The sequence below is a fragment of the Triticum urartu genome, chromosome 5A (assembly GCF_056163025.1).
Source record: "Triticum urartu cultivar PI428250 chromosome 5A, HENAU_Tu73, whole genome shotgun sequence".
In the NCBI taxonomy this organism is placed as follows: domain Eukaryota; kingdom Viridiplantae; phylum Streptophyta; class Magnoliopsida; order Poales; family Poaceae; genus Triticum; species Triticum urartu.
In genome coordinates, this window is record NC_141877.1 from 72,150,503 (window position 1) to 72,178,188 (window position 27,686).

Consider the following 27,686-nt stretch of genomic DNA (forward strand, 5'->3'; position numbering starts at 1 on the left):
CCGGCTTCATCCGTTATGCTTCCCACTCCCACGTCCGCTACAAAGACGGCTATACATTCTTACTACCATTACAACCGTCGCCTACTAATGGATAATGCCCTATACTACTTACTCTCTCGCTCAACTACGAAGACGAGTTTACCATGATTTCCACCCCTCCCTCTATACCGCAGCAACACGTATTTTACACCCCTTTCACAACGCGCTTTTCGCGCCCCAACTCTCCCTAGCCGCGTGACTAACGAGCTCCGAGCTAAAACATATCGCAAATGTCAAAAATATGATGACAGGCTTAATATATATCACGCACGTGCGTTCTGTTCCTCACGTACGTACAAAAATAATTAAAAAGGGAATGCAACACGAGGACTTCCCAGGAGGTCACCCATCCTAGTACTACTCTCGCCCAAGCACGCTTAACTTCAGAGTTCTGATGGGATCCGGTGCTTTAGTGCTGGTATGATCGCATCCGACATGTTACCCCCGGCTTCATCCCTTATGCTTCCCACTCCCATGTCCGCTACAAAGACGGCTATACATTCTTACTACCATTACAACCGTCGCCTACTAATGGATAATGCCCTATACTACTTACTCTCTCGCTCAACTACGAAGACGAGTTTACCACGATTTCCACCCCTCCCTCTATACCGCAGCAACACGTATTTTACACCCCTTTCACAACGCGCTTTTCGCGCCCCAACTCTCCCTAGCCGCGTGACTAACGAGCTCCGAGCTAAAACATATCGCAAATGTCAAAAATATGATGACAGGCTTAATATATATCACGCACGTGCGTTCTGTTCCTCACGTACGTACAAAAATAATTAAAAAGGGAATGCAACACGAGGACTTCCCAGGAGGTCACCCATCCTAGTACTACTCTCGCCCAAGCACGCTTAACTTCGGAGTTCTGATGGGATCCGGTGCTTTAGTGCTGGTATGATCGCATCCGACATGTTACCCCCGGCTTCATCCCTTATGCTTCCCACTCCCACGTCCGCTACAAAGACGGCTATACATTCTTACTACCATTACAACCGTCGCCTACTAATGGATAATGCCCTATACTACTTACTCTCTCGCTCAACTACGAAGACGAGTTTACCACGATTTCCACCCCTCCCTCTATACCGCAGCAACACGTATTTTACACCCCTTTCACAACGCGCTTTTCGCGCCCCAACTCTCCCTAGCCGCGTGACTAACGAGCTCCGAGCTAAAACATATCGCAAATGTCAAAAATATGATGACAGGCTTAATATATATCACGCACGTGCGTTCTGTTCCTCACGTACGTACAAAAATAATTAAAAAGGAAATGCAACATGAGGACTTCCCAGGAGGTCACCCATCCTAGTACTACTCTCGCCCAAGCACGCTTAACTTCGGAGTTCTGATGGGATCCGGTGCTTTAGTGCTGGTATGATCGCATCCGACAAGTTACCCCCGGCTTCATCCCTTATGCTTCCCACTCCCACGTCCGCTACAAAGACGGCTATACATTCTTACTACCATTACAACCGTCGCCTACTAATGGATAATGCCCTATACTACTTACTCTCTCGCTCAACTACGAAGACGAGTTTACCACGATTTCCACCCCTCCCTCTATACCGCAGCAACACGTATTTTACACCCCTTTCACAACGCGCTTTTCGCGCCCCAACTCTCCCTAGCCGCGTGACTAACGAGCTCCGAGCTAAAACATATCGCAAATGTCAAAAATATGATGACAGGCTTAATATATATCACGCACGTGCGTTCTGTTCCTCACGTACGTACAAAAATAATTAAAAAGGGAATGCAACACGAGGACTTCCCACGAGGTCACCCATCCTAGTACTACTCTCGCCCAAGCACGGTTAACTTTGGAGTTCTGATGGGATCCGGTGCTTTAGTGCCGGTATGATCGCATCCAACATGTTACCCCCGGCTTCATCCCTTATGCTTCCCACTCCCACGTCCGCTACAAAGACGGCTATACATTCTTACTACCATTACAACCGTCGCCTACTAATGGATAATGCCCTATACTACTTACTCTCTCGCTCAACTACGAAGACGAGTTTACCACGATTTCCACCCCTCCCTCTATACCGCAGCAACACGTATTTTACACCCCTTTCACAACGCGCTTTTCGCGCCCCAACTCTCCCTAGCCGCGTGACTAACGAGCTCCGAGCTAAAACATATCGCAAATGTCAAAAATATGATGACAGGCTTAATATATATCACGCACGTGCGTTCTGTTCCTCACGTACGTACAAAAATAATTAAAAAGGGAATGCAACACGAGGACTTCCCACGAGGTCACCCATCCTAGTACTACTCTCGCCCAAGCACGCTTAACTTCGGAGTTCTGATGGGATCCGGTGCTTTAGTGCTGGTATGATCGCATCCGACATGTTACCCCCGGCTTCATCCCTTATGCTTCCCACTCCCACATCCGCTGCAAAGACGGCTATACATTCTTACTACCATTACAACCGTCGCCTACTAATGGATAATGCCCTATACTACTTACTCTCTCGCTCAACTACGAAGACGAGTTTACCACGATTTCCACCCCTCCCTCTATACCGCAGCAACACGTATTTTACACCCCTTTCACAACGCGCTTTTCGCGCCCCAACTCTCCCTAGCCGCGTGACTAACGAGCTCCGAGCTAAAACATATCGCAAATGTCAAAAATATGATGACAGGCTTAATATATATCACGCACGTGCGTTCTGTTCCTCACGTACGTACAAAAATAATTAAAAAGGGAATGCAACACGAGGACTTCCCAGGAGGTCACCCATCCTAGTACTACTCTCGCCCAAGCACGCTTAACTTCGGAGTTCTGATGGGATCCGGTGCTTTAGTGCTGGTATGATCGCATCCGACATGTTACCCCCGGCTTCATCCCTTATGCTTCCCACTCCCATGTCCGCTACAAAGACGGCTATACATTCTTACTACCATTACAACCGTCGCCTACTAATGGATAATGCCCTATACTACTTACTCTCTCGCTCAACTACGAAGACGAGTTTACCACGATTTCCACCCCTCCCTCTATACCGCAGCAACACGTATTTTACACCCCTTTCACAACGCGCTTTTTGCGCCCCAACTCTCCCTAGCCGCGTGACTAACGAGCTCCGAGCTAAAACATATCGCAAATGTCAAAAATATGATGACAGGCTTAATATATATCACGCACGTGCGTTCTGTTCCTCACGTACGTACAAAAATAATTAAAAAGGGAATGCAACACGAGGACTTCCCAGGAGGTCACCCATCCTAGTACTACTCTCGCCCAAGCACGCTTAACTTCGGAGTTCTGATGGGATCCGGTGCTTTAGTGCTGGTATGATCGCATCCGACATGTTACCCCCGGCTTCATCCCTTATGCTTCCCACTCCCACGTCCGCTACAAAGACGGCTATACATTCTTACTACCATTACAACCGTCGCCTACTAATGGATAATGCCCTATACTACTTACTCTCTCGCTCAACTACGAAGACGAGTTTACCACGATTTCCACCCCTCCCTCTATACCGCAGCAACACGTATTTTACACCCCTTTCACAACGCGCTTTTCGCGCCCCAACTCTCCCTAGCCGCGTGACTAACGAGCTCCGAGCTAAAACATATCGCAAATGTCAAAAATATGATGACAGGCTTAATATATATCACGCACGTGCGTTCTGTTCCTCACGTACGTACAAAAATAATTAAAAAGGAAATGCAACATGAGGACTTCCCAGGAGGTCACCCATCCTAGTACTACTCTCGCCCAAGCACGCTTAACTTCGGAGTTCTGATGGGATCCGGTGCTTTAGTGCTGGTATGATCGCATCCGACAAGTTACCCCCGGCTTCATCCCTTATGCTTCCCACTCCCACGTCCGCTACAAAGACGGCTATACATTCTTACTACCATTACAACCGTCGCCTACTAATGGATAATGCCCTATACTACTTACTCTCTCGCTCAACTACGAAGACGAGTTTACCACGATTTCCACCCCTCCCTCTATACCGCAGCAACACGTATTTTACACCCCTTTCACAACGCGCTTTTCGCGCCCCAACTCTCCCTAGCCGCGTGACTAACGAGCTCCGAGCTAAAACATATCGCAAATGTCAAAAATATGATGACAGGCTTAATATATATCACGCACGTGCGTTCTGTTCCTCACGTACGTACAAAAATAATTAAAAAGGGAATGCAACACGAGGACTTCCCACGAGGTCACCCATCCTAGTACTACTCTCGCCCAAGCACGCTTAACTTTGGAGTTCTGATGGGATCCGGTGCTTTAGTGCCGGTATGATCGCATCCAACATGTTACCCCCGGCTTCATCCCTTATGCTTCCCACTCCCACGTCCGCTACAAAGACGGCTATACATTCTTACTACCATTACAACCGTCGCCTACTAATGGATAATGCCCTATACTACTTACTCTCTCGCTCAACTACGAAGACGAGTTTACCACGATTTCCACCCCTCCCTCTATACCGCAGCAACACGTATTTTACACCCCTTTCACAACGCGCTTTTCGCGCCCCAACTCTCCCTAGCCGCGTGACTAACGAGCTCCGAGCTAAAACATATCGCAAATGTCAAAAATATGATGACAGGCTTAATATATATCACGCACGTGCGTTCTGTTCCTCACGTACGTACAAAAATAATTAAAAAGGGAATGCAACACGAGGACTTCCCACGAGGTCACCCATCCTAGTACTACTCTCGCCCAAGCACGCTTAACTTCGGAGTTCTGATGGGATCCGGTGCTTTAGTGCTGGTATGATCGCATCCGACATGTTACCCCCGGCTTCATCCCTTATGCTTCCCACTCCCACATCCGCTGCAAAGACGGCTATACATTCTTACTACCATTACAACCGTCGCCTACTAATGGATAATGCCCTATACTACTTACTCTCTCGCTCAACTACGAAGACGAGTTTACCACGATTTCCACCCCTCCCTCTATACCGCAGCAACACGTATTTTACACCCCTTTCACAACGCGCTTTTCGCGCCCCAACTCTCCCTAGCCGCGTGACTAACGAGCTCCGAGCTAAAACATATCGCAAATGTCAAAAATATGATGACAGGCTTAATATATATCACGCACGTGCGTTCTGTTCCTCACGTACGTACAAAAATAATTAAAAAGGGAATGCAACACGAGGACTTCCCAGGAGGTCACCCATCCTAGTACTACTCTCGCCCAAGCACGCTTAACTTCGGAGTTCTGATGGGATCCGGTGCTTTAGTGCTGGTATGATCGCATCCGACATGTTACCCCCGGCTTCATCCCTTATGCTTCCCACTCCCACGTCCGCTGCAAAGACGGCTATACATTCTTACTACCATTACAACCGTCGCCTACTAATGGATAATGCCCTATACTACTTACTCTCTCGCTCAACTACGAAGACGAGTTTACCACGATTTCCACCCCTCCCTCTATACCGCAGCAACACGTATTTTACACCCCTTTCACAACGCGCTTTTCGCGCCCCAACTCTCCCTAGCCGCGTGACTAACGAGCTCCGAGCTAAAACATATCGCAAATGTCAAAAATATGATGACAGGCTTAATATATATCACGCACGTGCGTTCTGTTCCTCACGTACGTACAAAAATAATTAAAAAGGGAATGCAACACGAGGACTTCCCAGGAGGTCACCCATCCTAGTACTACTCTCGCCCAAGCACGCTTAACTTCGGAGTCCTGATGGGATCCGGTGCTTTAGTGCTGGTATGATCGCATCCGACATGTTACCCCCGGCTTCATCCCTTATGCTTCCCACTCCCACATCCGCTACAAAGACGGCTATACATTCTTACTACCATTACAACCGTCGCCTACTAATGGATAATGCCCTATACTACTTACTCTCTCGCTCAACTACGAAGACGAGTTTACCACGATTTCCACCCCTCCCTCTATACCGCAGCAACACGTATTTTACACCCCTTTCACAACGCGCTTTTCGCGCCCCAACTCTCCCTAGCCGCGTGACTAACGAGCTCCGAGCTAAAACATATCGCAAATGTCAAAAATATGATGACAGGCTTAATATATATCACGCACGCACGTGCGTTCTGTTCCTCACGTACATACAAAAATAATTAAAAAGGGAATGCAACACGAGGACTTCCCAGGAGGTCACCCATCCTAGTACTACTCTCGCCCAAGCACGCTTAACTTCGGAGTTCTGATGGGATCCGTTGCTTTAGTGCTGGTATGATCGCATCCGACATGTTACCCCCGGCTTCATCCCTTATGCTTCCCACTCCCACGTCCGCTACAAAGACGGCTATACATTCTTACTACCATTACAACCGTCGCCTACTAATGGATAATGCCCTATACTACTTACTCTCTCGCTCAACTACGAAGACGAGTTTACCACGATTTCCACCCCTCCCTCTATACCGCAGCAACACGTATTTTACACCCCTTTCACAACGCGCTTTTCGCGCCCCAACTCTCCCTAGCCGCGTGACTAACGAGCTCCGAGCTAAAACATATCGCAAATGTCAAAAATATGATGATAGGCTTAATATATATCACGCACGTGCGTTCTGTTCCTCACGTACGTACAAAAATAATTAAAAAGGGAATGCAACACGAGGACTTCCCAGGAGGTCACCCATCCTAGTACTACTCTCGCCCAAGCACGCTTAACTTCGGAGTTCTGATGGGATCCGTTGCTTTAGTGCTGGTATGATCGCATCCGACATGTTACCCCCGGCTTCATCCCTTATGCTTCCCACTCCCACGTCCGCTACAAAGACGGCTATACATTCTTACTACCATTACAACCGTCGCCTACTAATGGATAATGCCCTATACTACTTACTCTCTCGCTCAACTACGAAGACGAGTTTACCACTATTTCCACCCCTCCCTCTATACCGCAGCAACACGTATTTTACACCCCTTTCACAACGCGCTTTTCGCGCCCCAACTCTCCCTAGCCGCGTGACTAACGAGCTCCGAGCTAAAACATATCGCAAATGTCAAAAATATGATGACAGGCTTAATATATATCACGCACGTGCGTTCTGTTCCTCACGTACGTACAAAAATAATTAAAAAGGGAATGCAACACGAGGAGTTCCCAGGAGGTCACCCATCCTAATACTACTCTCGCCCAAGCACGCTTAACTTCGGAGTTCTGATGGGATCCGGTGCTTTAGTGCTGGTATGATCGCATCCGACATGTTACCCCCGGCTTCATCCCTTATGCTTCCCACTCCCACGTCCGCTACAAAGACGGCTATACATTCTTACTACCATTACAACCGTCGCCTACTAATGGATAATGCCCTATACTACTTACTCTCTCGCTCAACTACGAAGACGAGTTTACCACGATTTCCACCCCTCCCTCTATACCGCAGCAACACGTATTTTACACCCCTTTCACAACGCGCTTTTCGCGCCCCAACTCTCCCTAGCCGCGTGACTAACGAGCTCCGAGCTAAAACATATCGCAAATGTCAAAAATATGATGACAGGCTTAATATATATCACGCACGTGCGTTCTGTTCCTCACCTACGTACAAAAATAATTAAAAAGGGAATGCAACAAGAGGACTTCCCAGGAGGTCACCCATCCTAGTACTACTCTCGCCCAAGCACGCTTAACTTCGGAGTTCTGATGGGATCCGGTGCTTTAGTGCTGGTATGATCGCATCCGACATGTTACCCCCGGCTTCATCCCTTATGCTTCCCACTCCCACGTCCGCTACAAAGACGGCTATACATTCTTACTACCATTACAACCGTCGCCTACTAATGGATAATGCCCTATACTACTTACTCTCTCGCTCAACTACGAAGACGAGTTTACCACGATTTCCACCCATCCCTCTATACCGCAGCAACACGTATTTTACACCCCTTTCACAACGCGCTTTTCGCGCCCCAACTCTCCCTAGCCGCGTGACTAACGAGCTCCGAGCTAAAACATATCGCAAATGTCAAAAATATGATGACAGGCTTAATATATATCACGCACGTGCGTTCTGTTCCTCACGTACGTACAAAAATAATTAAAAAGGGAATGCAACACGAGGACTTCCCAGGAGGTCACCCATCCTAGTACTACTCTCGCCCAAGCACGCTTAACTTCGGAGTTCTGATGGGATCCGGTGCTTTAGTGCTGGTATGATCGCATCCGACATGTTACCCCCGGCTTCATCCCTTATGCTTCCCACTCCCACGTCCGCTACAAAGACGGCTATACATTCTTACTACCATTACAACCGTCGCCTACTAATGGATAATGCCCTATACTACTTACTCTCTCGCTCAACTACGAAGACGAGTTTACCACGATTTCCACCCCTCCCTCTATACCGCAGCAACACGTATTTTACACCCCTTTCACAACGCGCTTTTCGCGCCCCAACTCTCCCTAGCCGCGTGACTAACGAGCTCCGAGCTAAAACATATCGCAAATGTCAAAAATATGATGACAGGCTTAATATATATCACGCACGTGCGTTCTGTTCCTCACGTACGTACAAAAATAATTAAAAAGGGAATGCAACACAAGGACTTCCCAGGAGGTCACCCATCCTAGTACTACTCTCGCCCAAGCACGCTTAACTTCGGAGTTCTGATGGGATCCGGTGCTTTAGTGCTGGTATGATCGCATCCGACATGTTACCCCCGGCTTCATCCCTTATGCTTCCCACTCCCACATCCGCTACAAAGACGGCTATACATTCTTACTACCATTACAACCGTCGCCTACTAATGGATAATGCCCTATACTACTTACTCTCTCGCTCAACTACGAAGACAAGTTTACCACGATTTCCACCCCTCCCTCTATACCGCAGCAACACGTATTTTACACCCCTTTCACAACGCGCTTTTCGCGCCCCAACTCTCCCTAGCCGCGTGACTAACGAGCTCCGAGCTAAAACATATCGCAAATGTCAAAAATATGATGACAGGCTTAATATATATCACGCACGTGCGTTCTGTTCCTCACGTACGTACAAAAATAATTAAAAAGGGAATGCAACACGAGGACTTCCCAGGAGGTCACCCATCCTAGTACTACTCTCGCCCAAGCACGCTTAACTTCGGAGTTCTGATGGGATCCGGTGCTTTAGTGCTGGTATGATCGCATCCGACATGTCACCCCCGGCTTCATCCCTTATGCTTCCCACTCCCACGTCCGCTGCAAAGACGGCTATACATTCTTACTACCATTACAACCGTCGCCTACTAATGGATAATGCCCTATACTACTTACTCTCTCGCTCAACTACGAAGACGAGTTTACCACGATTTCCACCCCTCCCTCTATACCGCAGCAACACGTATTTTACACCCCTTTCACAACGCGCTTTTCGCGCCCCAACTCTCCCTAGCCGCGTGATTAACGAGCTCCGAGCTAAAACATATCGCAAATGTCAAAAATATGATGACAGGCTTAATATATATCACGCACGCACGTGCGTTCTGTTCCTCACGTACGTACAAAAATAATTAAAAAGGGATGCAACACGAGGACTTCCCAAGAGGTCACCCATCCTAGTACTACTCTCGCCCAAGCACGCTTAACTTCGGAGTTCTGATGGGATCCGGTGCTTTAGTGCTGGTATGATCGCGTCCGACATGTTACCCCCGGCTTCATCCCTTATGCTTCCCACTCCCACGTCCGCTACAAAGACGGCTATACATTCTTACTACCATTACAACCGTCGCCTACTAATGGATAATGCCCTATACTACTTACTCTCTCGCTCAACTATGAAGACGAGTTTACCACGATTTCCACCCCTCCCTCTATACCGCAGCAACACGTATTTTACACCCCTTTCACAACGCGCTTTTCGCGCCCCAACTCTCCCTAGCCGCGTGACTAACGAGCTCCGAGCTAAAACATATCGCAAATGTCAAAAATATGATGACAGGCTTAATATATATCACGCACGTGCGTTCTGTTCCTCACGTACGTACAAAAATAATTAAAAAGGGAATGCAACACGAGGACTTCCCAGGAGGTCACCCATCCTAGTACTACTCTCGCCCAAGCACGCTTAACTTCGGAGTTCTGATGGGATCCGGTGCTTTAGTGCTGGTATGATCGCATCCGACATGTTACCCCCGGCTTCATCCCTTATGCTTCCCACTCCCACGTCCGCTACAAAGACGGCTATACATTCTTACTACCATTACAACCGTCGCCTACTAATGGATAATGCCCTATACTACTTACTCTCTCGCTCAACTACGAAGACGAGTTTACCACGATTTCCACCCCTCCCTCTATACCGCAGCAACACGTATTTTACACCCCTTTCACAACGCGCTTTTCGCGCCCCAACTCTCCCTAGCCGCGTGACTAACGAGCTCCGAGCTAAAACATATCGCAAATGTCAAAAATATGATGACAGGCTTAATATATATCACGCACGTGCGTTCTGTTCCTCACGTACGTACAAAAATAATTAAAAAGGGAATGCAACACGAGGACTTCCCAGGAGGTCACCCATCCTAGTACAACTCTCGCCCAAGCACGCTTAACTTCGGAGTTCTGATGGGATCCGGTGCTTTAGTGCTGGTATGATCGCATCCGACATGTTACCCCCGGCTTCATCCCTTATGCTTCCCACTCCCACGTCCGCTACAAAGACGGCTATACATTCTTACTACCATTACAACCGTCGCCTACTAATGGATAATGCCCTATACTACTTACTCTCTCGCTCAACTACGAAGACGAGTTTACCACGATTTCCACCCCTCCCTCTATACCGCAGCAACACGTATTTTACACCCCTTTCACAACGCGCTTTTCGCGCCCCAACTCTCCCTAGCCGCGTGACTAACGAGCTCCGAGCTAAAACATATCGCAAATGTCGAAAATATGATGACAGGCTTAATATATATCACGCACGCACGTGCGTTCTGTTCCTCACGTACGTACAAAAATAATTAAAAAGGGAATGCAACACGAGGACTTCCCAGGAGGTCACCCATCCTAGTACTACTCTCGCCCAAGCACGCTTAACTTCGGAGTTCTGATGGGATCCGGTGCTTTAGTGCTAGTATGATCGCATCCGACATGTTACCCCCGGCTTCATCCCTTATGCTTCCCACTCCCACATCCGGTACAAAGACGGCTATACATTCTTACTACCATTACAACCGTCGCCTACTAATGGATAATGCCCTATACTACTTACTCTCTCGCTCAACTACGAAGACGAGTTTACCACGATTTCCACCCCTCCCTCTATACCGCAGCAACACGTATTTTACACCCCTTTCACAACGCGCTTTTCGCGCCCCAACTCTCCCTAGCCGCGTGACTAACGAGCTCCGAGCTAAAACATATCGCAAATGTCAAAAATATGATGACAGGCTTAATATATATCACGCATGTGCGTTCTGTTCCTCACGTACGTACAAAAATAATTAAAAAGGGAATGCAACACGAGGACTTCCCAGGAGGTCACCCATCCTAGTACTACTCTCGCCCAAGCACGCTTAACTTCAGAGTTCTGATGGGATCCGGTGCTTTAGTGCTGGTATGATCGCATCCGACATGTTACCCCCGGCTTCATCCCTTATGCTTCCCACTCCCACGTCCGCTACAAAGACAGCTATACATTCTTACTACCATTACAACCGTCGCCTACTAATGGATAATGCCCTATACTACTTACTCTCTCGCTCAACTACGAAGACGAGTTTACCACGATTTCCACCCCTCCCTCTATACCGCAGCAACACGTATTTTACACCCCTTTCACAACGCGCTTTTCGCGCCCCAACTGTCCCTAGCCGCGTGACTAACGAGCTCCGAGCTAAAACATATCGCAAATGTCAAAAATATGATGACAGGCTTAATATATATCACGCACGTGCGTTCTGTTCCTCACGTACGTACAAAAATAATTAAAAAGGGAATGCAACACGAGGACTTCCCAGGAGGTCACCCATCCTAGTACTACTCTCGCCCAAGCACGCTTAACTTCGGAGTTCTGATGGGATCCGGTGCTTTAGTGCTGGTATGATCGCATCCGACATGTTACCCCCGGCTTCATCCCTTATGCTTCCCACTCCCACGTCCGCTACAAAGACGGCTATACATTCTTACTACCATTACAACCGTCGCCTACTAATGGATAATGCCCTATACTACTTACTCTCTCGCTCAAATACGAAGACGAGTTTACCACGATTTCCACCCCTCCCTCTATACCGCAGCAACACGTATTTTACACCCCTTTCACAACGCGCTTTTCGCGCCCCAACTCTCCCTAGCCGCGTGACTAACGAGCTCCGAGCTAAAACATATCGCAAATGTCAAAAATATGATGACAGGCTTAATATATATCACGCACGTGCGTTCTGTTCCTCACGTACGTACAAAAATAATTAAAAAGGGAATGCAACACGAGGACTTCCCAGGAGGTCACCCATCCTAGTACTACTCTCGCCCAAGCACGCTTAACTTCGGAGTTCTGATGGGATCCAGTGCTTTAGTGCTGGTATGATCGCATCCGACATGTTACCCCCGGCTTCATCCCTTATGCTTCCCACTCCCACGTCCGCTACAAAGACGGCTATACATTCTTACTACCATTACAACCGTCGCCTACTAATGGATAATGCCCTATACTACTTACTCTCTCGCTCAACTACGAAGACGAGTTTACCACGATTTCCACCCCTCCCTCTATACCGCAGCAACACGTATTTTACACCCCTTTCACAACGCGCTTTTCGCGCCCCAACTCTCCCTAGCCGCATGACTAACGAGCTCCGAGCTAAAACATATCGCAAATGTCAAAAATATGATGACAGGCTTAATATATATCACGCACGTGCGTTCTGTTCCTCACGTACGTACAAAAATAATTAAAAAGGGAATGCAACACGAGGACTTCCCAGGAGGTCACCCATCCTAGTACTACTCTCGCCCAAGCACGCTTAACTTCGGAGTTCTGATGGGATCCGGTGCTTTAGTGCTGGTATGATCGCATCCGACATGTTACCCCCGGCTTCATCCCTTATGCTTCCCACTCCCACGTCCGCTACAAAGACGGCTATACATTCTTACTACCATTACAACCGTCGCCTACTAATGGATAATGCCCTATACTACTTACTCTCTCGCTCAACTACGAAGACGAGTTTACCACGATTTCCACCCCTCCCTCTATACCGCAGCAACACGTATTTTACACCCCTTTCACAACGCGCTTTTCGCGCCCCAACTCTCCCTAGCCGCGTGACTAACGAGCTCCGAGCTAAAACACATCGCAAATGTCAAAAATATGATGACACGCTTAATATATATCACGCACGCACGTGCGTTCTGTTCCTCACGTACGTACAAAAATAATTAAAAAGGGAATGCAACACGAGGACTTCCCAGGAGGTCACCCATCCTAGTACTACTCTCGCCCAAGCACGCTTAACTTCGGAGTTCTGATGGGATCCGGTGCTTTAGTGCTGGTATGATCGCATCCGACATGTTACCCCCGGCTTCATCCCTTATGCTTCCCACTCCCACGTCCGCTACAAAGACGGCTATACATTCTTACTACCATTACAACCGTCGCCTACTAATGGATAATGCCCTATACTACTTACTCTCTCGCTCAACTACGAAGACGAGTTTACCACGATTTCCACCCCTCCCTCTATACCGCAGCAACACGTATTTTACACCCCTTTCACAACGCGCTTTTCGCGCCCCAACTCTCCCTAGCCGCGTGACTAACGAGCTCCGAGCTAAAACATATCGCAAATGTCAAAAATATGATGACAGGCTTAATATATATCACGCACGTGCGTTCTGTTTCTCACGTACGTACAAAAAAAATTAAAAAGGGAATGCAAACGAGGACTTCCCAGGAGGTCACCCATCCTAGTACTACTCTCGCCCAAGCACGCTTAACTTCGGAGTTCTGATGGGATCCGGTGCTTTAGTGCTGGTATGATCGCATCCAACATGTTACCCCCGGCTTCATCCCTTATGCTTCCCACTTCCACGTCCGCTACAAAGACGGCTATACATTCTTACTACCATTACAACCGTCGCCTACTAATGGATAACGCCCTATACTACTTACTCTCTCGCTCAACTACGAAGACGAGTTTGCCACGATTTCCACCCCTCCCTCTATACCGCAGCAACACGTATTTTACACCCCTTTCACAACGCGCTTTTCGCGCCCCAACTCTCCCTAGCCGCGTGACTAACGAGCTCCGAGCTAAAACATATCGCAAATGTCAAAAATATGATGACAGGCTTAATATATATCACGCACGTGCGTTCTGTTCCTCACGTACGTACAAAAATAATTAAAAAGGGAATGCAACACGAGGACTTCCCAGGAGGTCACCCATCCTAGTACTACTCTCGCCCAAGCACGCTTAACTTCGGAGTTCTGATGGGATCCGGTGCTTTAGTGCTGGTATGATCGCATCCGACATGTTACCCTCGGCTTCATCCCTTATGCTTCCCACTCCCACGTCCGCTACAAAGACGGCTATACATTCTTACTACCATTACAACCGTCGCCTACTAATGGATAATGCCCTATACTACTTACTCTCTCGCTCAACTACGAAGACGAGTTTACCACTATTTCCACCCCTCCCTCTATACCGCAGCAACACGTATTTTACACCCCTTTCACAACGCGCTTTTCGCGCCCCAACTCTCCCTAGCCGCGTGACTAACGAGCTCCGAGCTAAAACATATCGCAAATGTCAAAAATATGATGACAGGCTTAATATATATCACGCACGTGCGTTCTGTTCCTCACGTACGTACAAAAATAATTAAAAAGGGAATGCAACACGAGGACTTCCAGGAGGTCACCCATCCTAGTACTACTCTCGCCCAAGCACGCTTAACTTCGGAGTTCTGATGGGATCCGGTGCTTTAGTGCTGGTATGATCGCATCCGACATGTTACCCCCGGCTTCATCCCTTATGCTTCCCACTCCCACGTCCGCTACAAAGACGGCTATACATTCTTACTACCATTACAACCGTCGCCTACTAATGGATAATGCCCTATACTACTTACTCTCTCGCTCAACTACGAAGACGAGTTTACCACGATTTCCACCCCTCCCTCTATACCGCAGCAACACGTATTTTACACCCCTTTCACAACGCGCTTTTCGCGCCCCAACTCTCCCTAGCCGCGTGACTAACGAGCTCCGAGCTAAAACATATCGCAAATGTCAAAAATATGATGACAGGCTTAATATATATCACGCACGTGCGTTCTGTTTCTCACGTACGTACAAAAAAAATTAAAAAGGGAATGCAAACGAGGACTTCCCAGGAGGTCACCCATCCTAGTACTACTCTCGCCCAAGCACGCTTAACTTCGGAGTTCTGATGGGATCCGGTGCTTTAGTGCTGGTATGATCGCATCCAACATGTTACCCCCGGCTTCATCCCTTATGCTTCCCACTTCCACGTCCGCTACAAAGACGGCTATACATTCTTACTACCATTACAACCGTCGCCTACTAATGGATAACGCCCTATACTACTTACTCTCTCGCTCAACTACGAAGACGAGTTTGCCACGATTTCCACCCCTCCCTCTATACCGCAGCAACACGTATTTTACACCCCTTTCACAACGCGCTTTTCGCGCCCCAACTCTCCCTAGCCGCGTGACTAACGAGCTCCGAGCTAAAACATATCGCAAATGTCAAAAATATGATGACAGGCTTAATATATATCACGCACGTGCGTTCTGTTCCTCACGTACGTACAAAAATAATTAAAAAGGGAATGCAACACGAGGACTTCCCAGGAGGTCACCCATCCTAGTACTACTCTCGCCCAAGCACGCTTAACTTCGGAGTTCTGATGGGATCCGGTGCTTTAGTGCTGGTATGATCGCATCCGACATGTTACCCTCGGCTTCATCCCTTATGCTTCCCACTCCCACGTCCGCTACAAAGACGGCTATACATTCTTACTACCATTACAACCGTCGCCTACTAATGGATAATGCCCTATACTACTTACTCTCTCGCTCAACTACGAAGACGAGTTTACCACTATTTCCACCCCTCCCTCTATACCGCAGCAACACGTATTTTACACCCCTTTCACAACGCGCTTTTCGCGCCCCAACTCTCCCTAGCCGCGTGACTAACGAGCTCCGAGCTAAAACATATCGCAAATGTCAAAAATATGATGACAGGCTTAATATATATCACGCACGTGCGTTCTGTTCCTCACGTACGTACAAAAATAATTAAAAAGGGAATGCAACACGAGGACTTCCAGGAGGTCACCCATCCTAGTACTACTCTCGCCCAAGCACGCTTAACTTCGGAGTTCTGATGGGATCCGGTGCTTTAGTGCTGGTATGATCGCATCCGACATGTTACCCCCGGCTTCATCCCTTATGCTTCCCACTCCCACGTCCGCTACAAAGACGGCTATACATTCTTACTACCATTACAACCGTCGCCTACTAATGGATAATGCCCTATACTACTTACTCTCTCGCTCAACTACGAAGACGAGTTTACCACGATTTCCACCCCTCCCTCTATACCGCAGCAACACGTATTTTACACCCCTTTCACAACGCGCTTTTCGCGCCCCAACTCTCCCTAGCCGCGTGACTAACGAGCTCCGAGCTAAAACATATCGCAAATGTCAAAAATATGATGACAGGCTTAATATATATCACGCACGTGCGTTCTGTTCCTCACGTACGTACAAAAATAATTAAAAAGGGAATGCAACACGAGGACTTCCCAGGAGGTCACCCATCCTAGTACTACTCTCGCCCAAGCACGCTTAACTTCGGAGTTCTGATGGGATCCGGTGCTTTAGTGCTGGTATGATCGCATCCGACATGTTACCCCCGGCTTCATCCCTTATGCTTCCCACTCCCACGTCCGCTACAAAGACGGCTATACATTCTTACTACCATTACAACCGTCGCCTACTAATGGATAATGCCCTATACTACTTACTCTCTCGCTCAACTACGAAGACGAGTTTACCACGATTTCCACCCCTCCCTCTATACCGCAGCAACACGTATTTTACACCCCTTTCACAACGCGCTTTTCGCGCCCCAACTCTCCCTAGCCGCGTGACTAACGAGCTCCGAGCTAAAACATATCGCAAATGTCAAAAATATGATGACAGGCTTAATATATATCACGCACGTGCGTTCTGTTCCTCACGTACGTACAAAAATAATTAAAAAGGGAATGCAACACGAGGACTTCCAGGAGGTCACCCATCCTAGTACTACTCTCGCCCAAGCACGCTTAACTTCGGAGTTCTGATGGGATCCGGTGCTTTAGTGCTGGTATGATCGCATCCGACATGTTACCCCCGGCTTCATCCCTTATGCTTCCCACTCCCACGTCCGCTACAAAGACGGCTATACATTCTTACTACCATTACAACCGTCGCCTACTAATGGATAATGCCCTATACTACTTACTCTCTCGCTCAACTACGAAGACGAGTTTACCACGATTTCCACCCCTCCCTCTATACCGCAGCAACACGTATTTTACACCCCTTTCACAACGCGCTTTTCGCGCCCCAACTCTCCCTAGCCGCGTGACTAACGAGCTCCGAGCTAAAACATATCGCAAATGTCAAAAATATGATGACAGGCTTAATATATATCACGCACGTGCGTTCTGTTCCTCACGTACGTACAAAAATAATTAAAAAGGGAATGCAACACGAGGACTTCCCAGGAGGTCACCCATCCTAGTACTACTCTCGCCCAAGCACGCTTAACTTCGGAGTTCTGATGGGATCCGGTGCTTTAGTGCTGGTATGATCGCATCCGACATGTTACCCCCGGCTTCATCCCTTATGCTTCCCACTCCCACGTCCGCTACAAAGACGGCTATACATTCTTACTACCATTACAACCGTCGGCTACTAATGGATAATGCCCTATACTACTTACTCTCTCGCTCAACTACGAAGACGAGTTTACCACGATTTCCACCCCTCCCTCTATACCGCAGCAACACGTATTTTACACCCCTTTCACAACGCGCTTTTCGCGCCCCAACTCTCCCTAGCCGCGTGACTAACGAGCTCCGAGCTAAAACATATCGCAAATGTCAAAAATATGATGACAGGCTTAATATATATCACGCACGTGCGTTCTGTTCCTCACGTACGTACAAAAATAATTAAAAAGGGAATGCAACACGAGGACTTCCCAGGAGGTCACCCATCCTAGTACTACTCTCGCCCAAGCACGCTTAACTTCGGAGTTCTGATGGGATCCGGTGCTTTAGTGCTGGTATGATCGCATCCGACATGTTACCCCCGGCTTCATCCCTTATGCTTCCCACTCCCAAGTCCGCTACAAAGACGGCTATACATTCTTACTACCATTACAACCGTCGCCTACTAATGGATAATGCCCTATACTACTTACTCTCTCGCTCAACTACGAAGACGAGTTTACCACGATTTCCACCCCTCCCTCTATACCGCAGCAACACGTATTTTACACCCCTTTCACAACGCGCTTTTCGCGCCCCAACTCTCCCTAGCCGCGTGACTAACGAGCTCCGAGCTAAAACATATCGCAAATGTCAAAAATATGATGACAGGCTTAATATATATCACGCACGTGCGTTCTGTTCCTCACGTACGTACAAAAATAATTAAAAAGGGAATGCAACACGAGGACTTCCCAGGAGGTCACCCATCCTAGTACTACTCTCGCCCAAGCACGCTTAACTTCAGAGTTCTGATGGGATCCGGTGCTTTAGTGCTGGTATGATCGCATCCGACATGTTACCCCCGGCTTCATCCCTTATGCTTCCCACTCCCATGTGCGCTACAAAGACGGCTATACATTCTTACTACCATTACAACCGTCGCCTACTAATGGATAATGCCCTATACTACTTACTCTCTCGCTCAACTACGAAGACGAGTTTACCACGATTTCCACCCCTCCCTCTATACCGCAGCAACACGTATTTTACACCCCTTTCACAACGCGCTTTTCGCGCCCCAACTCTCCCTAGCCGCGTGACTAACGAGCTCCGAGCTAAAACATATCGCAAATGTCAAAAATATGATGACAGGCTTAATATATATCACGCACGTGCGTTCTGTTCCTCACGTACGTACAAAAATAATTAAAAAGGGAATGCAACACGAGGACTTCCCAGGAGGTCACCCATCCTAGTACTACTCTCGCCCAAGCACGCTTAACTTCGGAGTTCTGATGGGATCCGGTGCTTTAGTGCTGGTATGATCGCATCCGACATGTTACCCCCGGCTTCATCCCTTATGCTTCCCACTCCCACGTCCGCTACAAAGACGGCTATACATTCTTACTACCATTACAACCGTCGCCTACTAATGGATAATGCCCTATACTACTTACTCTCTCGCTCAACTACGAAGACGAGTTTACCACGATTTCCACCCCTCCCTCTATACCGCAGCAACACGTATTTTACACCCCTTTCACAACGCGCTTTTCGCGCCCCAACTCTCCCTAGCCGCATGACTAACGAGCTCCGAGCTAAAACATATCGCAAATGTCAAAAATATGATGACAGGCTTAATATATATCACGCACGTGCGTTCTGTTCCTCACGTACGTACAAAAATAATTAAAAAGGGAATGCAACACGAGGACTTCCCAGGAGGTCACCCATCCTAGTACTACTCTCGCCCAAGCACGCTTAACTTCGGAGTTCTGATGGGATCCGATGCTTTAGTGCTCGTATGATCGCATCCGACATGTTACCCCTGTCTTCATCCCTTATGCTTCCCACTCCCACGTCCGCTACAAAGACGGCTATACGTTCTTACTACCATTACAACCGTCGCCTACTAATGGATAATGCCCTATACTACTTACTCTCTCGCTCAACTACGAAGACGAGTTTACCACGATTTCCACCCCTCCCTCTATACCGCAGCAACACGTATTTTACACCCCTTTCACAACGCGCTTTTCGCGCCCCAACTCTCCCTAGCCGCGTGACTAACGAGCTCCGAGCTAAAACATATCGCAAATGTCAAAAATATGATGACACGCTTAATATATATCACGCACGTGCGTTCTGTTCCTCACGTACGTACAAAAATAATTAAAAAGGGAATGCAACAAGAGGACTTCCCAGGAGGTCACCCATCCTAGTACTACTCTCGCCCAAGCACGCTTAACTTCGGAGTTCTGATGGGATCCGGTGCTTTAGTGCTGGTATGATCGCATCCGACATGTTACCCCCGTCTTCATCCCTTATGCTTCCCACTCCCACGTCCGCTACAAAGACGGCTATACGTTCTTACTACCATTACAACCGTCGCCTACTAATGGATAATGCCCTATACTACTTACTCTCTCGCTCAACTACGAAGACGAGTTTACCACGATTTCCACCCCTCCCTCTATACCGCAGCAACACGTATTTTACACCCCTTTCACAACGCGCTTTTCGCGCCCCAACTCTCCCTAGCCGCGTGACTAACGAGCTCCGAGCTAAAACATATCGCAAATGTCAAAAATATGATGACAGGCTTAATATATATCACGCACGTGCGTTCTGTTCCTCACGTACGTACAAAAATAATTAAAAAGGGAATGCAACACGAGGACTTCCCAGGAGGTCACCCATCCTAGTACTACTCCCGCCCAAGCACGCTTAACTTCGGAGTTCTGATGGGATCCGGTGCTTTAGTGCTGGTATGATCGCATCCGGCATGTTACCCCCGTCTTCATCCCTTATGCTTCCCACTCCCACGTCCGCTACAAAGACGGCTATACATTCTTACTACCATTACAACCGTCGCCTACTAATGGATAATGCCCTATACTACTTACTCTCTCGCTCAACTACGAAGACGAGTTTACCACGATTTCCACCCCTCCCTCTATACCGCAGCAACACGTATTTTACACCCCTTTCACAACGCGCTTTTCGCGCCCCAACTCTCCCTAGCCGCGTGACTAACGAGCTCCGAGCTAAAACATATCGCAAATGTCAAAAATATGATGACAGGCTTAATATATATCACGCCCGTGCGTTCTGTTCCTCACATACGTACAAAAATAATTAAAAAGGGAATGCAACACGAGGACTTCCCAGGAGGTCACCCATCCTAGTACTACTCTCGCCCAAGCACGCTTAACTTCGGAGTTCTGATGGGATCCGGTGCTTTAGTGCTGGTATGATCGCATCCGGCATGTTACCCCCGGCTTCATCCCTTATGCTTCCCACTCCCACGTCCGCTGCAAAGACGGCTATACATTCTTACTACCATTACAACCGTCGCCTACTAATGGATAATGCCCTATACGACTTACTCTCTCGCTCAACTACGAAGACGAGTTTACCATGATTTCCACCCCTCCCTCTATACCGCAGCAACACGTATTTTACACCCCTTTCACAACGCGCTTTTCGCGCCCCAACTCTCCCTAGCCGCGTGACTAACGAGCTCCGAGCTAAAACATATCGCAAATGTCAAAAATATGATGACAGGCTTAATATATATCACGCACGTGCGTTCTGTTCCTCACGTACGTACAAAAATAATTAAAAAGGGAATGCAACATGAGGACTTCCCAGGAGGTCACCCATCCTAGTACTACTCTCGCCCAAGCATGCTTAACTTCGGAGTTCTGATGGGATCCTGTGCTTTAGTGCTGGTATGATCGCATCCGACATGTTACCCCCGGCTTCATCCCTTATGCTTCCCACTCCCACGTCCGCTACAAAGACGGCTATACGTTCTTACTACCATTACAACCGTCGCCTACTAATGGATAATGCCCTATACTACTTACTCTCTCGCTCAACTACGAAGACGAGTTTACCACGATTTCCACCCCTCCCTCTATACCGCAGCAACACGTATTTTACACCCCTTTCACAACGCGCTTTTCGCGCCCCAACTCTCCCTAGCCGCGTGACTAACGAGCTCCGAGCTAAAACATATCGCAAATGTCAAAAATATGATGACAGGCTTAATATATATCACGCACGTGCGTTCTGTTCCTCACGTACGTACAAAAATAATTAAAAAGGGAATGCAACAGGAGGACTTCCCAGGAGGTCACCCATCCTAGTACTACTCTCGCCCAAGCACGCTTGACTTCGGAGTTCTGATGGGATCCGGTGCTTTAGTGCTGGTATGATCGCATCCGACATGTTACCCCCGGCTTCATCCCTTATGCTTCCCACTCCCACGTCCGCTACAAAGACGGCTATACGTTCTTACTACCATTACAACCGTCGCCTACTAATGGATAATGCCCTATACTACTTACTCTCTCGCTCAACTACGAAGACGAGTTTACCACGATTTCCACCCCTCCCTCTATACCGCAGCAACACGTATTTTACACCCCTTTCACAACGCGCTTTTCGCGCCCCAACTCTCCCTAGCCGCGTGACTAACGAGCTCCGAGCTAAAACATATCGCAAATGTCAAAAATATGATGACAGGCTTAATATATATCACGCACGTGCGTTCTGTTCCTCACGTACGTACAAAAATAATTAAAAAGGGAATGCAACATGAGGACTTCCCAGGAGGTCACCCATCCTAGTACTACTCTCGCCCAAGCATGCTTAACTTCGGAGTTATGATGGGATCCGGTGCTTTAGTGCTGGTATGATCGCATCCGACATGTTACCCCCGGCTTCATCCCTTATGCTTCCCACTCCCACGTCCGCTACAAAGACGGCTATACGTTCTTACTACCATTACAACCGTCGCCTACTAATGGATAATGCCCTATACTACTTACTCTCTCGCTCAACTACGAAGACGAGTTTACCACGATTTCCACCCCTCCCTCTATACCGCAGCAACACGTATTTTACACCCCTTTCACAACGCGCTTTTCGCGCCCCAACTCTCCCTAGCCGCGTGACTAACGAGCTCCGAGCTAAAACATATCGCAATTGTCAAAAATATGATGACAGGCTTAATATATATCACGCACGTGCGTTCTGTTCCTCACGTACGTACAAAAATAATTAAAAAGGGAATGCAACAGGAGGACTTCCCAGGAGGTCATCCATCCTAGTACTACTCTCGCCCAAGCACGCTTGACTTCGGAGTTCTGATGGGATCCGGTGCTTTAGTGCTGGTATGATCGCATCCGACATGTTACCCCCGGCTTCATCCCTTATGCTTCCCACTCCCACGTCCGCTGCAAAGACGGCTATACGTTCTTACTACCATTACAACCGTCGCCTACTAATGGATAATGCCCTATACTACTTACTCTCTCGCTCAACTACGAAGACGAGTTTACCACGATTTCCACCCCTCCCTCTATACCGCAGCAACACGTATTTTACACCCCTTTCACAACGCGCTTTTCGCGCCCCAACTCTCCCTAGCCGCGTGACTAACGAGCTCCGAGCTAAAACATATCGCAAATGTCAAAAATATGATGACAGGCTTAATATATATCACGCACGTGCGTTCTGTTCCTCACGTACGTACAAAAATAATTAAAAAGGGAATGCAACAGGAGGACTTCCCAGGAGGTCACCCATCCTAGTACTACTCTCGCCCAAGCACGCTTGACTTCGGAGTTCTGATGGGATCCGGTGCTTTAGTGCTGGTATGATCGCATCCGACATGTTACCCCCGGCTTCATCCCTTATGCTTCCCACTCCCACGTCCGCTACAAAGACGGCTATACGTTCTTACTACCATTACAACCGTCGCCTACTAATGGATAATGCCCTATACTACTTACTCTCTCGCTCAACTACGAAGACGAGTTTACCACGATTTCCACCCCTCCCTCTATACCGCAGCAACACGTATTTTACACCCCTTTCACAACGCGCTTTTCGCGCCCCAACTCTCCCTAGCCGCGTGACTAACGAGCTCCGAGCTAAAACATATCGCAAATGTCAAAAATATGATGACAGGCTTAATATATATCACGCACGTGCGTTCTGTTCCTCACGTACGTACAAAAATAATTAAAAAGGGAATGCAACACGAGGACTTCCCAGGAGGTCACCCATCCTAGTACTACTCTCGCCCAAGCACGCTTAACTTCGGAGTTCTGATGGGATCCGGTGCTTTAGTGCTGGTATGATCGCATCCGCCATGTTACCCCCGGCTTCATCCCTTATGCTTCCCACTCCCACGTCCGCTGCAAAGACGGCTATACGTTCTTACTACCATTACAACCGTCGCCTACTAATGGATAATGCCCTATACTACTTACTCTCTCGCTCAACTACGAAGACGAGTTTACCACGATTTCCACCCCTCCCTCTATACCGCAGCAACACGTATTTTACACCCCTTTCACAACGCGCTTTTCGCGCCCCAACTCTCCCTAGCCGCGTGACTAACGAGCTCCGAGCTAAAACATATCGCAAATGTCAAAAATATGATGACAGGCTTAATATATATCACGCACGTGCGTTCTGTTCCTCACGTACGTACAAAAATAATTAAAAAGGGAATGCAACAGGAGGACTTCCCAGGAGGTCACCCATCCTAGTACTACTCTCGCCCAAGCACGCTTGACTTCGGAGTTCTGATGGGATCCGGTGCTTTAGTGCTGGTATGATCGCATCCGACATGTTACCCCCGGCTTCATCCCTTATGCTTCCCACTCCCACGTCCGCTACAAAGACGGCTATACGTTCTTACTACCATTACAACCGTCGCCTACTAATGGATAATGCCCTATACTACTTACTCTCTCGCTCAACTACGAAGACGAGTTTACCACGATTTCCACCCCTCCCTCTATACCGCAGCAACACGTATTTTACACCCCTTTCACAACGCGCTTTTCGCGCCCCAACTCTCCCTAGCCGCGTGACTAACGAGCTCCGAGCTAAAACATATCGCAAATGTCAAAAATATGATGACAGGCTTAATATATATCACGCACGTGCGTTCTGTTCCTCACGTACGTACAAAAATAATTAAAAAGGGAATGCAACACGAGGACTTCCCAGGAGGTCACCCATCCTAGTACTACTCTCGCCCAAGCACGCTTAACTTCGGAGTTCTGATGGGATCCGGTGCTTTAGTGCTGGTATGATCGCATCCGCCATGTTACCCCCGGCTTCATCCCTTATGCTTCCCACTCCCACGTCCGCTACAAAGACGGCTATACGTTCTTACTACCATTACAACCGTCGCCTACTAATGGATAATGCCCTATACTACTTACTCTCTCGCTCAACTACGAAGACGAGTTTACCACGATTTCCACCCCTCCCTCTATACCGCAGCAACACGTATTTTACACCCCTTTCACAACGCGCTTTTCGCGCCCCAACTCTCCCTAGCCGCGTGACTAACGAGCTCCGAGCTAAAACATATCGCAAATGTCAAAAATATGATGACAGGCTTAATATATATCACGCACGTGCGTTCTGTTCCTCACGTACGTACAAAAATAATTAAAAAGGGAATGCAACACGAGGACTTCCCAGGAGGTCACCCATCCTAGTACTACTCTCGCCCAAGCACGCTTAACTTCGGAGTTCTGATGGGATCCGGTGCTTTAGTGCTGGTATGATCGCATCCGGCATGTTACCCCCGGCTTCATCCCTTATGCTTCCCACTCCCACGTCCGCTGCAAAGACGGCTATACATTCTTACTACCATTACAACCGTCGCCTACTAATGGATAATGCCCTATACTACTTACTCTCTCGCTCAACTACGAAGACGAGTTTACCACGATTTCCACCCCTCCCTCTATACCGCAGCAACACGTATTTTACACCCCTTTCACAACGCGCTTTTCGCGCCCCAACTCTCCCTAGCCGCGTGACTAACGAGCTCCGAGCTAAAACATATCGCAAATGTCAAAAATATGATGACAGGCTTAATATATATCACGCACGTGCGTTCTGTTCCTCACGTACGTACAAAAATAATTAAAAAGGGAATGCAACACGAGGACTTCCCAGGAGGTCACCCATCCTAGTACTACTCTCGCCCAAGCACGCTTAACTTCGGAGTTCTGATGGGATCCGGTGCTTTAGTGCTGGTATGATCGCATCCGGCATGTTACCCCCGGCTTCATCCCTTATGCTTCCCACTCCCACGTCCGCTGCAAAGACGGCTATACATTCTTACTACCATTACAACCGTCGCCTACTAATGGATAATGCCCTATACTACTTACTCTCTCGCTCAACTACGAAGACGAGTTTACCACGATTTCCACCCCTCCCTCTATACCGCAGCAACACGTATTTTACACCCCTTTCACAACGCGCTTTTCGCGCCCCAACTCTCCCTAGCCGCGTGACTAACGAGCTCCGAGCTAAAACATATCGCAAATGTCAAAAATATGATGACAGGCTTAATATATATCACGCACGTGCGTTCTGTTCCTCACGTACGTACAAAAATAATTAAAAAGGGAATGCAACACGAGGACTTCCCAGGAGGTCACCCATCCTAGTACTACTCTCGCCCAAGCACGCTTAACTTCGGAGTTCTGATGGGATCCGGTGCTTTAGTGCTGGTATGATCGCATCCGGCATGTTACCCCCGGCTTCATCCCTTATGCTTCCCACTCCCACGTCCGCTGCAAAGACGGCTATACATTCTTACTACCATTACAACCGTCGCCTACTAATGGATAATGCCCTATACTACTTACTCTCTCGCTCAACTACGAAGACGAGTTTACCACGATTTCCACCCCTCCCTCTATACCGCAGCAACACGTATTTTACACCCCTTTCACAACGCGCTTTTCGCGCCCCAACTCTCCCTAGCCGCGTGACTAACGAGCTCCGAGCTAAAACATATCGCAAATGTCAAAAATATGATGACAGGCTTAATATATATCACGCACGTGCGTTCTGTTCCTCACGTACGTACAAAAATAATTAAAAAGGGAATGCAACACGAGGACTTCCCAGGAGGTCACCCATCCTAGTACTACTCTCGCCCAAGCACGCTTAACTTCGAAGTTCTGATGGGATCCGGTGCTTTAGTGCTGGTATGATCGCATCCGGCATGTTACCCCCGGCTTCATCCCTTATGCTTCCCACTCCCACGTCCGCTGCAAAGACGGCTATACATTCTTACTACCATTACAACCGTCGCCTACTAATGGATAATGCCCTATACTACTTACTCTCTCGCTCAACTACGAAGACGAGTTTACCACGATTTCCACCCCTCCCTATATACCGCAGCAACACGTATTTTACACCCCTTTCACAACGCGCTTTTCGCGCCCCAACTCTCCCTAGCGGCGTGACTAACGAGCTCCGAGCTAAAACATATCGCAAATGTCAAAAATATGATGACAGGCTTAATATATATCACGCACGTGCGTTCTGTTCCTCACGTACGTACAAAAATAATTAAAAAGGGAATGCAACACGAGGACTTCCCAGGAGGTCACCCATCCTAGTACTACTCTCGCCCAAGCACGCTTAACTTCGAAGTTCTGATGGGATCCGGTGCTTTAGTGCTGGTATGATCGCATCCGGCATGTTACCCCCGGCTTCATCCCTTATGCTTCCCACTCCCACGTCCGCTGCAAAGACGGCTATACATTCTTACTACCATTACAACCGTCGCCTACTAATGGATAATGCCCTATACTACTTACTCTCTCGCTCAACTACGAAGACGAGTTTACCAC

At 48.2% G+C, this 27,686-nt stretch overlaps 56 non-coding genes and 1 pseudogene across 56 annotated transcripts; all 57 read right to left on the minus strand.

Moving 5' to 3' along the window:
- Positions 1-352: 352 nt before the first annotated feature.
- LOC147969591 (5S ribosomal RNA) lies at positions 353-471 on the minus strand. Its single transcript, XR_015605939.1, has one exon. It is a non-coding gene; the product is annotated as a 5S ribosomal RNA (ribosomal RNA).
- A 364-nt stretch (positions 472-835) lies between these two features.
- LOC147969592 (5S ribosomal RNA) lies at positions 836-954 on the minus strand. Its single transcript, XR_015605126.1, has one exon. It is a non-coding gene; the product is annotated as a 5S ribosomal RNA (ribosomal RNA).
- A 364-nt stretch (positions 955-1,318) lies between these two features.
- Positions 1,319-1,437, minus strand: LOC147969593 (5S ribosomal RNA). The gene has a single exon (XR_015606571.1). It is a non-coding gene; the product is annotated as a 5S ribosomal RNA (ribosomal RNA).
- A 364-nt stretch (positions 1,438-1,801) lies between these two features.
- Positions 1,802-1,920, minus strand: LOC147969594 (5S ribosomal RNA). Its single transcript, XR_015606592.1, has one exon. It is a non-coding gene; the product is annotated as a 5S ribosomal RNA (ribosomal RNA).
- Positions 1,921-2,284: 364 nt separating this feature from the next.
- Positions 2,285-2,403, minus strand: LOC147969595 (5S ribosomal RNA). The gene has a single exon (XR_015605711.1). It is a non-coding gene; the product is annotated as a 5S ribosomal RNA (ribosomal RNA).
- Positions 2,404-2,767: 364 nt separating this feature from the next.
- Positions 2,768-2,886, minus strand: LOC147969596 (5S ribosomal RNA). Its single transcript, XR_015605128.1, has one exon. It is a non-coding gene; the product is annotated as a 5S ribosomal RNA (ribosomal RNA).
- A 364-nt stretch (positions 2,887-3,250) lies between these two features.
- On the minus strand, positions 3,251-3,369 carry LOC147969597 (5S ribosomal RNA). The gene has a single exon (XR_015605129.1). It is a non-coding gene; the product is annotated as a 5S ribosomal RNA (ribosomal RNA).
- Positions 3,370-3,733: 364 nt separating this feature from the next.
- Positions 3,734-3,852, minus strand: LOC147969598 (5S ribosomal RNA). The gene has a single exon (XR_015606572.1). It is a non-coding gene; the product is annotated as a 5S ribosomal RNA (ribosomal RNA).
- A 364-nt stretch (positions 3,853-4,216) lies between these two features.
- LOC147969599 (5S ribosomal RNA) lies at positions 4,217-4,335 on the minus strand. The gene has a single exon (XR_015606308.1). It is a non-coding gene; the product is annotated as a 5S ribosomal RNA (ribosomal RNA).
- Positions 4,336-4,699: 364 nt separating this feature from the next.
- Positions 4,700-4,818, minus strand: LOC147969600 (5S ribosomal RNA). The gene has a single exon (XR_015605712.1). It is a non-coding gene; the product is annotated as a 5S ribosomal RNA (ribosomal RNA).
- Positions 4,819-5,182: 364 nt separating this feature from the next.
- On the minus strand, positions 5,183-5,301 carry LOC147969601 (5S ribosomal RNA). The gene has a single exon (XR_015605130.1). It is a non-coding gene; the product is annotated as a 5S ribosomal RNA (ribosomal RNA).
- A 364-nt stretch (positions 5,302-5,665) lies between these two features.
- LOC147969602 (5S ribosomal RNA) lies at positions 5,666-5,784 on the minus strand. Its single transcript, XR_015605978.1, has one exon. It is a non-coding gene; the product is annotated as a 5S ribosomal RNA (ribosomal RNA).
- A 368-nt stretch (positions 5,785-6,152) lies between these two features.
- LOC147969603 (5S ribosomal RNA) lies at positions 6,153-6,271 on the minus strand. Its single transcript, XR_015606304.1, has one exon. It is a non-coding gene; the product is annotated as a 5S ribosomal RNA (ribosomal RNA).
- Positions 6,272-6,635: 364 nt separating this feature from the next.
- On the minus strand, positions 6,636-6,754 carry LOC147969604 (5S ribosomal RNA). Its single transcript, XR_015606305.1, has one exon. It is a non-coding gene; the product is annotated as a 5S ribosomal RNA (ribosomal RNA).
- Positions 6,755-7,118: 364 nt separating this feature from the next.
- On the minus strand, positions 7,119-7,237 carry LOC147969605 (5S ribosomal RNA). Its single transcript, XR_015605969.1, has one exon. It is a non-coding gene; the product is annotated as a 5S ribosomal RNA (ribosomal RNA).
- Positions 7,238-7,601: 364 nt separating this feature from the next.
- LOC147969606 (5S ribosomal RNA) lies at positions 7,602-7,720 on the minus strand. The gene has a single exon (XR_015606392.1). It is a non-coding gene; the product is annotated as a 5S ribosomal RNA (ribosomal RNA).
- Positions 7,721-8,084: 364 nt separating this feature from the next.
- Positions 8,085-8,203, minus strand: LOC147969607 (5S ribosomal RNA). The gene has a single exon (XR_015605131.1). It is a non-coding gene; the product is annotated as a 5S ribosomal RNA (ribosomal RNA).
- A 364-nt stretch (positions 8,204-8,567) lies between these two features.
- LOC147969608 (5S ribosomal RNA) lies at positions 8,568-8,686 on the minus strand. Its single transcript, XR_015605829.1, has one exon. It is a non-coding gene; the product is annotated as a 5S ribosomal RNA (ribosomal RNA).
- Positions 8,687-9,050: 364 nt separating this feature from the next.
- Positions 9,051-9,169, minus strand: LOC147969609 (5S ribosomal RNA). Its single transcript, XR_015605132.1, has one exon. It is a non-coding gene; the product is annotated as a 5S ribosomal RNA (ribosomal RNA).
- Positions 9,170-9,536: 367 nt separating this feature from the next.
- On the minus strand, positions 9,537-9,655 carry LOC147969610 (5S ribosomal RNA). Its single transcript, XR_015606107.1, has one exon. It is a non-coding gene; the product is annotated as a 5S ribosomal RNA (ribosomal RNA).
- Positions 9,656-10,019: 364 nt separating this feature from the next.
- On the minus strand, positions 10,020-10,138 carry LOC147969611 (5S ribosomal RNA). The gene has a single exon (XR_015605133.1). It is a non-coding gene; the product is annotated as a 5S ribosomal RNA (ribosomal RNA).
- A 364-nt stretch (positions 10,139-10,502) lies between these two features.
- LOC147969612 (5S ribosomal RNA) lies at positions 10,503-10,621 on the minus strand. The gene has a single exon (XR_015605905.1). It is a non-coding gene; the product is annotated as a 5S ribosomal RNA (ribosomal RNA).
- A 368-nt stretch (positions 10,622-10,989) lies between these two features.
- LOC147969613 (5S ribosomal RNA) lies at positions 10,990-11,108 on the minus strand. Its single transcript, XR_015605898.1, has one exon. It is a non-coding gene; the product is annotated as a 5S ribosomal RNA (ribosomal RNA).
- A 364-nt stretch (positions 11,109-11,472) lies between these two features.
- LOC147969614 (5S ribosomal RNA) lies at positions 11,473-11,591 on the minus strand. The gene has a single exon (XR_015605940.1). It is a non-coding gene; the product is annotated as a 5S ribosomal RNA (ribosomal RNA).
- A 364-nt stretch (positions 11,592-11,955) lies between these two features.
- Positions 11,956-12,074, minus strand: LOC147969615 (5S ribosomal RNA). The gene has a single exon (XR_015605134.1). It is a non-coding gene; the product is annotated as a 5S ribosomal RNA (ribosomal RNA).
- Positions 12,075-12,438: 364 nt separating this feature from the next.
- On the minus strand, positions 12,439-12,557 carry LOC147969616 (5S ribosomal RNA). Its single transcript, XR_015605992.1, has one exon. It is a non-coding gene; the product is annotated as a 5S ribosomal RNA (ribosomal RNA).
- Positions 12,558-12,921: 364 nt separating this feature from the next.
- LOC147969617 (5S ribosomal RNA) lies at positions 12,922-13,040 on the minus strand. The gene has a single exon (XR_015605135.1). It is a non-coding gene; the product is annotated as a 5S ribosomal RNA (ribosomal RNA).
- Positions 13,041-13,408: 368 nt separating this feature from the next.
- On the minus strand, positions 13,409-13,527 carry LOC147969618 (5S ribosomal RNA). Its single transcript, XR_015605136.1, has one exon. It is a non-coding gene; the product is annotated as a 5S ribosomal RNA (ribosomal RNA).
- Positions 13,528-13,891: 364 nt separating this feature from the next.
- Positions 13,892-14,009, minus strand: LOC147969619 (5S ribosomal RNA). The gene has a single exon (XR_015606646.1). It is a non-coding gene; the product is annotated as a 5S ribosomal RNA (ribosomal RNA).
- A 364-nt stretch (positions 14,010-14,373) lies between these two features.
- LOC147969620 (5S ribosomal RNA) lies at positions 14,374-14,492 on the minus strand. The gene has a single exon (XR_015605137.1). It is a non-coding gene; the product is annotated as a 5S ribosomal RNA (ribosomal RNA).
- Positions 14,493-14,856: 364 nt separating this feature from the next.
- Positions 14,857-14,974, minus strand: LOC147969621 (5S ribosomal RNA). Its single transcript, XR_015606252.1, has one exon. It is a non-coding gene; the product is annotated as a 5S ribosomal RNA (ribosomal RNA).
- A 364-nt stretch (positions 14,975-15,338) lies between these two features.
- On the minus strand, positions 15,339-15,456 carry LOC147969622 (5S ribosomal RNA). Its single transcript, XR_015606647.1, has one exon. It is a non-coding gene; the product is annotated as a 5S ribosomal RNA (ribosomal RNA).
- A 364-nt stretch (positions 15,457-15,820) lies between these two features.
- LOC147969623 (5S ribosomal RNA) lies at positions 15,821-15,939 on the minus strand. Its single transcript, XR_015605139.1, has one exon. It is a non-coding gene; the product is annotated as a 5S ribosomal RNA (ribosomal RNA).
- A 364-nt stretch (positions 15,940-16,303) lies between these two features.
- LOC147969624 (5S ribosomal RNA) lies at positions 16,304-16,421 on the minus strand. The gene has a single exon (XR_015606253.1). It is a non-coding gene; the product is annotated as a 5S ribosomal RNA (ribosomal RNA).
- Positions 16,422-16,785: 364 nt separating this feature from the next.
- LOC147969625 (5S ribosomal RNA) lies at positions 16,786-16,904 on the minus strand. The gene has a single exon (XR_015605140.1). It is a non-coding gene; the product is annotated as a 5S ribosomal RNA (ribosomal RNA).
- Positions 16,905-17,268: 364 nt separating this feature from the next.
- LOC147969626 (5S ribosomal RNA) lies at positions 17,269-17,386 on the minus strand. Its single transcript, XR_015606254.1, has one exon. It is a non-coding gene; the product is annotated as a 5S ribosomal RNA (ribosomal RNA).
- A 364-nt stretch (positions 17,387-17,750) lies between these two features.
- On the minus strand, positions 17,751-17,869 carry LOC147969627 (5S ribosomal RNA). The gene has a single exon (XR_015605141.1). It is a non-coding gene; the product is annotated as a 5S ribosomal RNA (ribosomal RNA).
- A 364-nt stretch (positions 17,870-18,233) lies between these two features.
- Positions 18,234-18,352, minus strand: LOC147969628 (5S ribosomal RNA). Its single transcript, XR_015605142.1, has one exon. It is a non-coding gene; the product is annotated as a 5S ribosomal RNA (ribosomal RNA).
- A 364-nt stretch (positions 18,353-18,716) lies between these two features.
- LOC147969629 (5S ribosomal RNA) lies at positions 18,717-18,835 on the minus strand. Its single transcript, XR_015605941.1, has one exon. It is a non-coding gene; the product is annotated as a 5S ribosomal RNA (ribosomal RNA).
- A 364-nt stretch (positions 18,836-19,199) lies between these two features.
- On the minus strand, positions 19,200-19,318 carry LOC147969630 (5S ribosomal RNA). The gene has a single exon (XR_015605143.1). It is a non-coding gene; the product is annotated as a 5S ribosomal RNA (ribosomal RNA).
- A 364-nt stretch (positions 19,319-19,682) lies between these two features.
- On the minus strand, positions 19,683-19,801 carry LOC147969631 (5S ribosomal RNA). Its single transcript, XR_015606695.1, has one exon. It is a non-coding gene; the product is annotated as a 5S ribosomal RNA (ribosomal RNA).
- A 364-nt stretch (positions 19,802-20,165) lies between these two features.
- On the minus strand, positions 20,166-20,284 carry LOC147969632 (5S ribosomal RNA). The gene has a single exon (XR_015606394.1). It is a non-coding gene; the product is annotated as a 5S ribosomal RNA (ribosomal RNA).
- A 364-nt stretch (positions 20,285-20,648) lies between these two features.
- Positions 20,649-20,767, minus strand: LOC147969633 (5S ribosomal RNA). Its single transcript, XR_015605420.1, has one exon. It is a non-coding gene; the product is annotated as a 5S ribosomal RNA (ribosomal RNA).
- A 364-nt stretch (positions 20,768-21,131) lies between these two features.
- Positions 21,132-21,250, minus strand: LOC147969634 (5S ribosomal RNA). The gene has a single exon (XR_015605144.1). It is a non-coding gene; the product is annotated as a 5S ribosomal RNA (ribosomal RNA).
- Positions 21,251-21,614: 364 nt separating this feature from the next.
- On the minus strand, positions 21,615-21,733 carry LOC147969635 (5S ribosomal RNA). Its single transcript, XR_015606801.1, has one exon. It is a non-coding gene; the product is annotated as a 5S ribosomal RNA (ribosomal RNA).
- Positions 21,734-22,097: 364 nt separating this feature from the next.
- LOC147969636 (5S ribosomal RNA) lies at positions 22,098-22,216 on the minus strand. Its single transcript, XR_015606641.1, has one exon. It is a non-coding gene; the product is annotated as a 5S ribosomal RNA (ribosomal RNA).
- Positions 22,217-22,580: 364 nt separating this feature from the next.
- On the minus strand, positions 22,581-22,699 carry LOC147969637 (5S ribosomal RNA; annotated as a pseudogene).
- A 364-nt stretch (positions 22,700-23,063) lies between these two features.
- On the minus strand, positions 23,064-23,182 carry LOC147969638 (5S ribosomal RNA). Its single transcript, XR_015606738.1, has one exon. It is a non-coding gene; the product is annotated as a 5S ribosomal RNA (ribosomal RNA).
- A 364-nt stretch (positions 23,183-23,546) lies between these two features.
- On the minus strand, positions 23,547-23,665 carry LOC147969639 (5S ribosomal RNA). The gene has a single exon (XR_015606643.1). It is a non-coding gene; the product is annotated as a 5S ribosomal RNA (ribosomal RNA).
- A 364-nt stretch (positions 23,666-24,029) lies between these two features.
- Positions 24,030-24,148, minus strand: LOC147969640 (5S ribosomal RNA). The gene has a single exon (XR_015605145.1). It is a non-coding gene; the product is annotated as a 5S ribosomal RNA (ribosomal RNA).
- Positions 24,149-24,512: 364 nt separating this feature from the next.
- On the minus strand, positions 24,513-24,631 carry LOC147969641 (5S ribosomal RNA). The gene has a single exon (XR_015606644.1). It is a non-coding gene; the product is annotated as a 5S ribosomal RNA (ribosomal RNA).
- Positions 24,632-24,995: 364 nt separating this feature from the next.
- Positions 24,996-25,114, minus strand: LOC147969642 (5S ribosomal RNA). The gene has a single exon (XR_015605146.1). It is a non-coding gene; the product is annotated as a 5S ribosomal RNA (ribosomal RNA).
- A 364-nt stretch (positions 25,115-25,478) lies between these two features.
- On the minus strand, positions 25,479-25,597 carry LOC147969643 (5S ribosomal RNA). The gene has a single exon (XR_015605147.1). It is a non-coding gene; the product is annotated as a 5S ribosomal RNA (ribosomal RNA).
- A 364-nt stretch (positions 25,598-25,961) lies between these two features.
- LOC147969644 (5S ribosomal RNA) lies at positions 25,962-26,080 on the minus strand. Its single transcript, XR_015605148.1, has one exon. It is a non-coding gene; the product is annotated as a 5S ribosomal RNA (ribosomal RNA).
- A 364-nt stretch (positions 26,081-26,444) lies between these two features.
- Positions 26,445-26,563, minus strand: LOC147969645 (5S ribosomal RNA). Its single transcript, XR_015605150.1, has one exon. It is a non-coding gene; the product is annotated as a 5S ribosomal RNA (ribosomal RNA).
- Positions 26,564-26,927: 364 nt separating this feature from the next.
- LOC147969646 (5S ribosomal RNA) lies at positions 26,928-27,046 on the minus strand. Its single transcript, XR_015606089.1, has one exon. It is a non-coding gene; the product is annotated as a 5S ribosomal RNA (ribosomal RNA).
- Positions 27,047-27,410: 364 nt separating this feature from the next.
- LOC147969647 (5S ribosomal RNA) lies at positions 27,411-27,529 on the minus strand. The gene has a single exon (XR_015606090.1). It is a non-coding gene; the product is annotated as a 5S ribosomal RNA (ribosomal RNA).
- Positions 27,530-27,686: the final 157 nt, after the last annotated feature.